Source organism: Lactuca sativa, chromosome 6, assembly GCF_002870075.4.
Source record: "Lactuca sativa cultivar Salinas chromosome 6, Lsat_Salinas_v11, whole genome shotgun sequence".
Classification (NCBI taxonomy): domain Eukaryota; kingdom Viridiplantae; phylum Streptophyta; class Magnoliopsida; order Asterales; family Asteraceae; genus Lactuca; species Lactuca sativa.
Window position 1 is genome coordinate 22131782 of NC_056628.2, and position 11180 is coordinate 22142961.

An 11180-nucleotide genomic window follows, 5' to 3' on the forward strand; every position below is an offset into this window, starting at 1 on the left:
TCCAGATAATAGGTAGAAGCATAAACTGAAACATTTTGGAGCTACAAATCGTTAGCATCACATAAAACATTCCTTCTATAGTAGTCGTTAATACAAATAAGTAAAACTTTGTTAAAGCCATTTTGTACACTCAATGTACTCGAGGGATAGAGGATGACATTGAGTTGAACATAATAAAGTAAGAAATTGAAAGATTTCGTTGGAAATGTTCGTTTTGAAATTTCCCAAAAAGCTAATCATAGGTTCTTCTCTCCATCAGAACAATAGGAATGTAATGACCCAAATTTTTTTAAAAAAAATATCATTTTTAATTAATCAAACACATTTGCATAAACCATGAAATTCAAAACAAAATTTTTTAAATCCACATTCATTACAACTTTATTTAAAAACATCAGTGTCCCATATCATATGGGTGAGAGAGAGAGAGAGAGTGTGCATGGCGCGCCATCACGTCCTGCCCTTGCCCTTGGGCTCAGATCTACATGTAACAAATCCATAAATGGTAAACTGAAAGCTTAGTGAGTTCCCCAGAGCATACCCACACACAATGTCACACCCCCGAACCAGACGGCGGAAACGTCCGGGGGCTGTTGTGACTCAATTGAATACCATAACATTGAATATATATGAAACGTAACAACATTCGTCACCATGCATTAATATAGTACAACCAGTAGAGTTTACATGAAATACATTGTTTAAACATTACATTCCCAAAAATAAATTGTTCGATTCGTACATAAATAAACTGCAAGCCATCACTGAATATGATTTCCTTTGATTCACTGGTTCCCTGAGAATACAAGTATTTTGAAAAACGTCAACATATGAAATGTTGGTGAGTTCATAAGTAGTGTTTGAAATCCAATGTTTTGTATTGTTTGAAAACCACCAGAAAATCCGATATTTTCTGAAAATAGTATAGTCAAAAAGGTGTGAAGATCCATAGGTATGCTTGTTTGTTTTTATACTTGTAAAAATTGTTCATTAAAATTGTATGCATTTCGAATCCGTATGTATTGAAAACCCTAGGAAAACCCGATGTTTTCCTGATTTCTTGAATTCCATGAAGTTACATTGAAACCATTGCATAGCGTGTAGTGTCAGTCCCAGGCGACGTTGGATTATTTTTGAGCATGATTAATTGCTACAAACACGCATTACACAAACAACCAGTTTATAGCTATACTAACGATCCCGTAGGCGTCGTCCGTACTAATCACGTTATCCAACTGCCCTGACTATGTGTAGTCCCACATCCGAAGAGAAAGAGGGCACGAAGACCTCGATGACTCCATTAACCGGTTGGGGATAAAAAATGTACGAGGGGTCCCAGACCCGCCTCGCATGAAATATAGACTTTACTAGCAATACCAAAGGACCCTTGGGGACCAGTAGTATACAAGCCATTGAAAGTCCTTTTACGTTGTGTTAGATCGGTAAAACCCAACACTTCGTAAGATAGAGGTCTTCGGGCCTTAAGATCAGGTCATTGGGCTAGCTAGGCCCAACAAACAAGATTTTACACTTTTGGGGCCCAAAGATGGTGCGTAGACGTCTGTGCACACTCGCATGTATATTGAATTCCCAAACGTTACTTGTATGAATCGTAGTGTCGTAGTGTCGTAGTGTCGTCGTGTTAGTAGTTTCGGATTTTATTTGTTCGAGACCGAACCAATTCGTTTAACAACGACTTTTGGTATTGTTGTGTATTGTATTTCGTCAATAGTCGCGGTGCTATTATTTGATCAAATTGCATGTATTGAATTAGCCTTGAAAGTTTTCTGTTTTCAGCCCCTCATTGTTTGTAAAAATTTACTTTTTCAACCCTTTAATTAAATACTTTCCGGTTTGGTCATTAAATCAATTTTCTTGACATTTTAGCACCAAAAATTATTGAAATTGATATTTTTCAGCATATTTTTCAATGACAACAGTTTAAGTCCCTGAAATTTCAGTTTTCTCGGTTATAACCCTTCTTTTTCGCAACTTTGACAATTTTGGCCCAAATTGTAAATTTTTTGCAACTTTGGTCCTTTTTAAATTTAAAAAGCATTTTAAACCTTTGAAAAGGACTTGGAACACTTATAGTCCACTGTTTTACAGAAAAATACAGTTTTGGCCCTCCAAAACAGAAAATCTCGCATAATGGGCCTCATTGGGCCGAAAATGTCATTTTTAGCCCATTAAGCTTGAAATTTATGTTTTTAATCCTCTAAATGAGTATATTTCCAGGAATTGTTTTATTGAAACTGTTTTGACACACCTCATCCATCAGAATTCGTGATATGTCGATTTGGGCCCTTAATTTTGTATTTTTCACATTTTAGGTCCAAAAATTTGTGTTTTTAGCCCAAAGAAATTGTTACTAAACCATTTAGCCATTTTTCTAGAAATACTTTGTATGTAGAAATATATTTGATGCTAAAATCATTTAACATAAGGTATATCTCGGTTTTGAGGGGTTTTATGGCTAGATCCAACATTATAACACACAAAAGCATACATATAAGCATGGAAATCATACAAGGCATACAAAACACATATAGATCTACACTTTCACTTGTATTCCCCCCCCCCCCCCCCCACAAAACTCATAAAAACAGAAAATAGGGGGTATGAAGCTCACCTTGTTTGAAGCTTTCGGTTTTTGAAGAAAAGATGGAAGAAAATGAAGTGATTTTTCGGCCTTAGCACCTTTCCTTGGTAGATCTCGAGTTTGGTGACTTATAAGGTGCATGATCACAAGTTGGAATAGATTTAGAAGAGGTTTTTGATGGAATGAAGTAGCTAGATCATGGATTAGTCATCAACTTACCTTAGATGATGATTTTTGGTGATGGATTCTCCTTGTGAAGCTTCTTGATTCACGAAAATTTTGAAGAAGGAGGGAGGATTGTTCTTCAAGACTTAGAGAGTTTGGAAGAGATTTTTGTGGTGTGTGTGTTTGCATATGGCCGAGAGTGAGAGAGAGGAGAGAAGAGAAGTGATTTTGAAGTGATGTTTGCATGGAAGAATGAGATATAATGCATGGATATCCAATGAATAAAAATGAGGTGGCCTGGTAAAGTCAACTCTCCTCTTGGGCTTGATTTGGGCCGAAAACATGGAGGAAAAAAAAGAAATTTGGGCCTTTTGCTCCTAAGCCTAATATTTGAGTTAGCCTTGGGTATGTTTTAAGTCTAAAAGAATGTGGTAGGATTTTTATATTTTTATTGGACTAGTTTAGGTTATTCATGTATCAAAGCTTTTACTTCATTCCATTTTAGGCCCAACATGGCCCAAAATGTTGAAATAAATTATTGTGGGTCCAATTAGAGCCCAATTAGGGTTCTAAGCCCATGATAGTCTAATTGGAAGCTTATTGGTCCATTTGGATCCAATAAGGGAGTCCTAGTCCAAAATGGACTTAAACAAGGACTTCTAGGGTCTCTAATTGTTTGATGACTATTTGTAGTACTTGTATGATGTATTTGATTGAAGTTTTTGATGTCATAATAGTAGGTGTCAATCATGTTCTTAAGTTTTTGATTCACATTAGCTTGAATGTATAGATTACATGACACAAAATTTCTAGTTGTGACACACAAACCACATACCACATATCATACTAGCTAAAACAGTTATACATATCACATAAGCCATGCATACAAAAGATAAGGAGGTCGTGGGCTCGTCCCCAGGGTCTTACTCCAGGATGCCATGGGCTCCCCACATGGACTTACTCCTAAGTGCCATGGGCTCTCCTATGGTCTTTGATAGGAAAGCTATGGGCTCTCCACATGGTCTTACATCCAAGTGTCTTGGGCTTTCCTATGGTCTTCCATATATACATACCACACATACTACTAGCATATTACTTAGCTCATACCAACTATCATGCCAAATAGTACAATTTCAGCTAGGACCCTACATATCAAGAAATTGGTCGGCCTTAGTGCCTTAGACCCGTTGGTATGGTGAGGTGACTCACATCTATTCGAAGAATCCGAAAACTGCTCTCCTAACTGTCTGTAGCCTCCCGTGATGAGCCATAAAATTAATCCATGTTAGGACATCACATAATCAAAGGGAAACCCAAGCCCCGAGTCCTTCCAAAAAGACCCAAATGTCTTTTCTTTGTTAATGGGCCCAAAGTCCATTCCCAAAATCATTAATGGGCCTCTTGGCCTAATAAGGCCCTACCATAAGACCAATGGCCCAAAATAGATAAAATGGCCCACTATTCTCAGAATGCAACCAAGTCCAATAACTAAATGAGGCCCAATAGCTCAAGGCCCAAAACAGATTTAAGCCCATCTGAGATGCGTACGCTTAGCGTACCACCCTGGTTCGCGCAACATACTGGGGCTCAGGGACTTACGTGCCACATACACTGGGTTACGCCCAATGTACTAACATATTAAGCACTTGTTCCATTAAGTGCTTAATACTCGATTCCCACATGTCTAAAAGTCAGATCTAAGCTCATTAAGACGACCTAGGGCATAAAGTTGGCAACTTTATGCCTTTGCATGCATCATATGCTCCTAACACCCCCATTAAGACCTTTATAAGGTTCTTAACCCATGCATGAGGTCAAAACACCCACCAAGACTCCATTTTTATGTTGCAAAAGGACCAAGGGACCTCAAATCTGTCATTTCCATCCTCTGGAGTTGCTTAACTCACAAGAGGAGGTCCAAAATCAACCAAAGGGACAAAAATAGAAAACCATAGCTAAATCAAATGAATAAGATGGCAAGTTCATAGCTTTATACCTCCAAAAGCTTTGTAAAGTGACCTAGATGCAGATTCTTGAAGCACCAAGCCACCCACGCTTGCTTAGCAAATCCTTCTTCTTTGAATGAACTCTAAAATGGCCACAAAAACTCACTCCTTATGCTCAAAACCCTCTCACACAATATCTCAGTTGTTGGTGAACGAAATGAGGCTAAATAGACTGATAGGGTTTGGTCTAAGAGGCTAAAAGGTGTTTAAATAGGGGTCAAGTATGAGATTTAGGGTTTTGGCCCTATGTTGCTTACGCTCGGTGTACCCTTACGTACGCCCTGCGTACGCAAGGCTCCTTCGCGATCCTTCTCCATAGTACGCTAAGCGTACCCTTAGGTACGCCCAACGTATGAGAGGGACCATTTTTGTCCATTAATTTATTTTCAAGGGTTTCAAAGGTGTACCTAATTTGGGGTTTTACAACTCTCCCCCACTTGAACTAGACTTCCTCCTTGAAGTCCGTAGCTACGAATAGATTGGGATAATGCTCTCGCATCTCCTCCTTCGGTTCCCAAGGCCATTCGGAGCCTTTTCGGTGCTGCCATTTTACCTTTACCAGCTTCACCTCCTTGTTCCGAAGACCCTTCATCTCTCTATATAAGATGGCAACCAGCCTCTCTATGTAGTCCAGGCTCCTATCCACCTGAATATTGTCCAACGAGATGACTGCGGACTCGTTAGTGACACTCTTCTGAAGCTGAGACATGTGGAAGGTGTTGTGAATCTGGATAAGCTCCTCTGGCAAATCCAAGCAATATGCCACCTTGCCCACCCGGACCGTGATCCTGAACGGGCCTATATACCGAGGCCGCAACTTGCCCTTCTTCTGAAACCTAATAATCCCTATCCAGGGTGACACTTTCAGCAACACAAAACCCCCCACTGAAACTCAACATCCAATCGCCGTCGGTCAGCATAACTTTTCTGACGGCTCTACGCGACCTGCAGCCGGTCACGTACCTGCTGAATCAGGCCGATAGTCTTGAGCACTACCTCAGTGCTCCCGATGACCCGATGCCCAACTTCGTCCCAACAAACTGGGGTCCTCCACCTCCGTCCATATAACATCTCAAATGGAGCTCGGTTGATACTGGCATGATAACTGTTATTGTACGAAAACAATACCAGTGGGAGGTACGCGTCCCAACTACCTCCAAAATCCAACATGCATGCTCGAAGCATGCCCTACAGTGTCTAGATCGTCCTCTCGCTCTGGCCATCAGTCTAGGGGTGATACGCCGTACTAAAATGTAGCTGAGTACCTAGTTCCTTGTGGAACTTCTTCCAGAGCCTGGGTGTAAACCGCACATCCCTATCAGAGACCACCGACACTGGCACCCCGTGCCTAGCCACCACCTCTCGTCATAAATACCCGCCAACTTCTCCGTGGATATACTCTTAGGAATTAGGATGAAGTGAGTGTTGGGTTTTGAGCATTCTAACACTTCCTAAGTGTACATGCAACCCTAATAAACCTTGGATCTATGTTTGTCTAAATACATGCAAATTTTGTTTTCCAAGGTTTATAACTTATCTAGCATGGCATGGGGAACTTTTAAACATAAAAGGAACTAGATGAATTACATACCTTTTGATGAGTGTTGATCCATTGGAGTTTGAGAGCCAAGCACCAATAATGTGAATGCCTCAAATGGAAAAAATCACCACAAATTTGGAAAACTTTATGAGAGAGTATACACACTCTTAGAAATCGGCCACACCTTACACACACACACACACTAGGGTGCTTTTTCATGCAACATAAGCTTGTTTATATAGTGTGCATGGTTAGGGTGAAACCCTAATAACCCATGTCTTTTCCTTTACAAGGATCCATGGGTTAAAAGCTCCATGGATCATCCATGGACTTCCATATAAGCTTAGCCCATTAACAAATGAGCATTAGCCCACACCATATAAATATAATAGCCCATGATTTAATTAGTCTTCCTTTTAATAACTAAATTAATTCATAAATAATTCAAGATTAAAACTAATTAAATAACATGACTTTATATTAATATATTATAACTTATAATATATTAATAAATCGTAAGTATAGAATTCTCATAAAATTATCCATAAAAGTTTGGGTGAAGTGCAACTCAAATGGATCATGCCGGGTCGGGTCAAGTATATACCAAATAATTTATGGACTTAGACACCTTATCCAACAGTCTCCCACTTGGATAAGTCTAATAACTGTATTTTCCTATATTAATTCAGGAACCAACCAACAATCGTAGCTCTCGAAAAATCTGTTGAACTATGAAGCGCCATTTTAGATAAGTGATCATATAGTCCTCTGTTCTCATGATATCAGCCGGACAAATACATGGAACAATGTCTTACTTATTGTCTGGCAGTTGTTTCTCGATTTCTGATTTGTTTGACAAAGAACTTAACAGACCACATCAATTTAGTTCTGACCGGGCCCGGTACATGGTTCAACACAAAAATCATCGAGGGGCCCAGATATCGCTTCTATTTCTAGAAGGAACATATAAACTTCGACTCATATGCTTGTTCTACTACTTGTTGAATTGTACACAAAGGTACGTTTTATAACATCAAGTTACTGATGCGTTTACGTGCAATCAATGCACAACCAACTCATAGGTAACAACTCATATCTCTAGGTTTGAAGACTTATAAGATATTATCGTCTCACGATCACTCGAGATAAATTCCATGAAGTGATACAAGTGAGCGTGGGTTAATTCCAATACTCATAACTTATGAGCAGTCATGAATGTTGTAGCAACCATTGCTATGTCTAAACACATTTAGCCATCTACAAACTCAATTCATGACAGTCTTAATTCATACCTACTTCCAACATATGAACGACTGTGGAGTGTTTAAATAACTTAGTCATTCGGAAAGAATAACTAAGCTATTCCGGAAGTCAAAACATGCAAAGTGAAACACAATAATAATCGAATCCAATATGGTCTCAGAACCCTTTTAAATATAAATAAAACCACCTTTTATTTATCACCATATTGATTACACATTATTGATTGTATAATGTTTCAAATAATAAACTTAATACTTGAATAAAACAACAGTTATCCCATGCTCCTGGCATGTACACTTTGTTTTTCTAAACAATAGTTATGCCATACTCCAAGTATGCACACTATGTTTGTCTATGATCTTTACTTTGTGAAATAGATCAATTGAACATGATTCCAATGATGCTCATTTCACAATCCCAAATCCTTATTGTAAATGTAAAAATTCCTAATTCCTACCATTTACCAAAAATCTGTTATATTTTAAACTTATATGCACTGATCCTCTCAAAATGATTATGCACAAGGTCACCAAAACCTTGTCATCAGTCATTACAGAGGATTCCAAAGGAGATCAACTCTATGGAAACGAATTCTCATATTCAAAGTACATTGCTTTGAACATCCTTCTTGCATTATGGTTTTCTAATCTTACACAGATTGAATAACTTCCACCTATGGAGACATTTCCATAGTCCCATTTTGACTATCACTTCTAAACAAGAGTTGCCTCTTTTCAGAAAATGTCAATATGGTCCTGCTAAAATTAACACTATACTTCCAAATGTCCCTGAGCAACCAATCTTTGGCAAACCTCAGATTGTCCTCGACAATTGCTTAATCACTTTAGTCATATCCAGTTCTAGACTTTTCCCTTCTAAATGCCCTGAGCATTTGAAATTTTTAGAAAGGATGAATATTATAGCACATGAAATCGATCCTATATCCGAAGCATATGGGACATGATTCATGATGTCTCACATAAAGACATGATACTAGACCAGTCTTTTGCTACAAAATTTTTTATTTGCCATTTTTTCAAAATTTAACTATGAAGAGGGATGCCGTAGTCATAATCGAATTTTAATAATGCAATATACATAAAATTTCTTTAAGTTGAACCATTCCAACATAAAATACATATATATATATATATATATATATATATATCCTTGACTAAAGATGATTAAAATCTTAATCTAAGCTTTTAGAATTGAATTGAAGTATAATTTCCTCTCCCTTAATTATAGCAAAACAATTTTTCAACCCCTGCAACTTCACGAATTGAAACTTTTGTTTTTCTATAATTAACATTGCTAGCTTGCAATAATAATAATCATAATTATCATGCTCCCACTAACATGATGATTATTAGCATAACACTTATGCTCCCACTAGCTTTGACATGTTTTCAGAAATCGGTTGGACTTCTAAAATTTAGATTCATACACCTTTCAATAGATAGCTCACATGTGTGTCTAAACAATTTCCAGAACTATGAAAAGGGATGCCGTAATCATAGTCTCAATTGTTTAGACCTTTTCCATTTCTCACAACTCCATGTTAGTGTGCCAGTTAACCACACACGCTCCACTAACGACTTTTGAAAATGCAAATAACACAATTGCTATCTACTTAAAATCTACTTAGTGAAAGCGTTTCCTCACCATCATTCTCATGAATTGGAGAGGAACCTTATGACACTTAGATTTTATGGTGTATGAGTTCCTATCCATGTGAATTTGTCAAAACCATAATCACAAGACAAGGTTAGTGACAAATTCAGCCTTACATGGGTTGAACTTGTTAAATCTTAATTTCTTGTCACCTGGTAGCACAAGGCCCACCAATGCTTCCAAGCTGTTATGCTCACAATTTAGAACTAACAGAACTCATATGCGTAGTCAACTTAATAGGAACAAACACAGAAACAAGAATTATGTCAACTTAATAGGTTGCCAACCTTAAGTCGTGTGCTAGTGATAAAACTCAGGTTTTACTCTTGATTAAATCTTGAAATCCTTTCAGGATCTTTAAGACTCCCACTGTCCTCTTGACATATAAGTTTCCCTAGTCAAGGACCATTCCTTGAAAAAACAAATATTCAAGGGATAGTGCGGATTCTTATCAAGACTAACACTTCTCACAATTAGTCTTAGTTGGTCTTTGTCTTATCCAAGACATCACAACTTACCAATTTCAAATGTACAAGAGTAGAAAACATTTTACACTACATTTGATAAGTGTTTTAAACCTTATTTTATGTCACTCAATGTTACAATCCTGGAGTATAACTCTAAGAATTGTTTTGGAACAAAGTATGACTCATTCTCTTGATTTTAACCATTCCAACAATTAATGAGCCCTCTTCTTATTCATAACAATGCACTAAGATGTCCTTAGAGTATGAATTTGTGATATGGTATCTTAATCATTAAGATGGTCATAAAACACGATACTAAAGTACTCTCCTATCCTTTCAGATTTGAGAAACTTTTATTTTTCTGCCTAATTTGATTATTTCCCATTCGTTCTGTCACACATTGAAAACTTTTCAATGCTTCAGAATTCTACTTAACCTTATAAGTATAGCCATATTTACTAAGCTTTAGCAAATCATGACGAATAGTCTTATCAATCTTTGTGGTGGACTTGACCAGTGCACAAGCATGTGTACTCGATCCCTTTAGTCCTATCCTTGTTCACATAAGGAATTAGTCTTAATTTTCCAAAGATGAAAATTCTCATCCATCATACAATACAACTTGTATGATTCCAAGTTTCCGTCCAACTGAAACTTGGGTGATGAGAAACTTTCCTCATGTGTTAAATTTAGACACTATCACAAATGAGAGAATCAAACCCATTTTTCCAATATTGCTAGAAACATACAAACATCAATTTTCCATAAGTGCCATTGTAAGGGGATATAATATAAAATAAAATAAACAAAAATTTTATTTCTTTATTAAAATGCAGAAAAATATTCCTTACAATGTAACTTTAAATGGAAACTATGCTATTACATATTCCCTAGTAATCTATCATAACTTCTAAGTAGTAGCTCAAAAATCCGATCCTCAAACCATGCGATAGAAATCCATTTTCGCGATCAGATTCAACATACTCTTCTTTTAAGCTTCCTTCCTTTTGCTTGATCCTGCTAAACATCAAGATGCAATCTAGTCACATCATGTAATAAGAATCAACAATTAGGAACTTCAACAAAGTTAGATAGTGTACTTACTTGAAGCAGAGTCAACCATTTTGTCTCTTTTTGCTTTCAAATCTTTAAGGTATTCAGGGCAGCTTCGCTTCCAATGTCCCTTCTTATGACAATAAAAACGTATAGACTCTTTGGGAATGGTACACGAGACAATCACAGACTTAGACTTTCCCTTTACCTTTCGGTCAACCGGGTTGACCAAGGTCGATCCCTTTCCATTGGGAAGAGAAAGCTTTTCTGGACTTCCAATGTTGTCATCATCCATGTCCATGGAAGTTTGAGAATTTGATTTTTCACCAATATTTACTTTTCCAGTGCGCCAAAACATTTCTGATTCAACAGCAATCAGCAAATAAGAAAGATCAACAGGAGTCATGTCG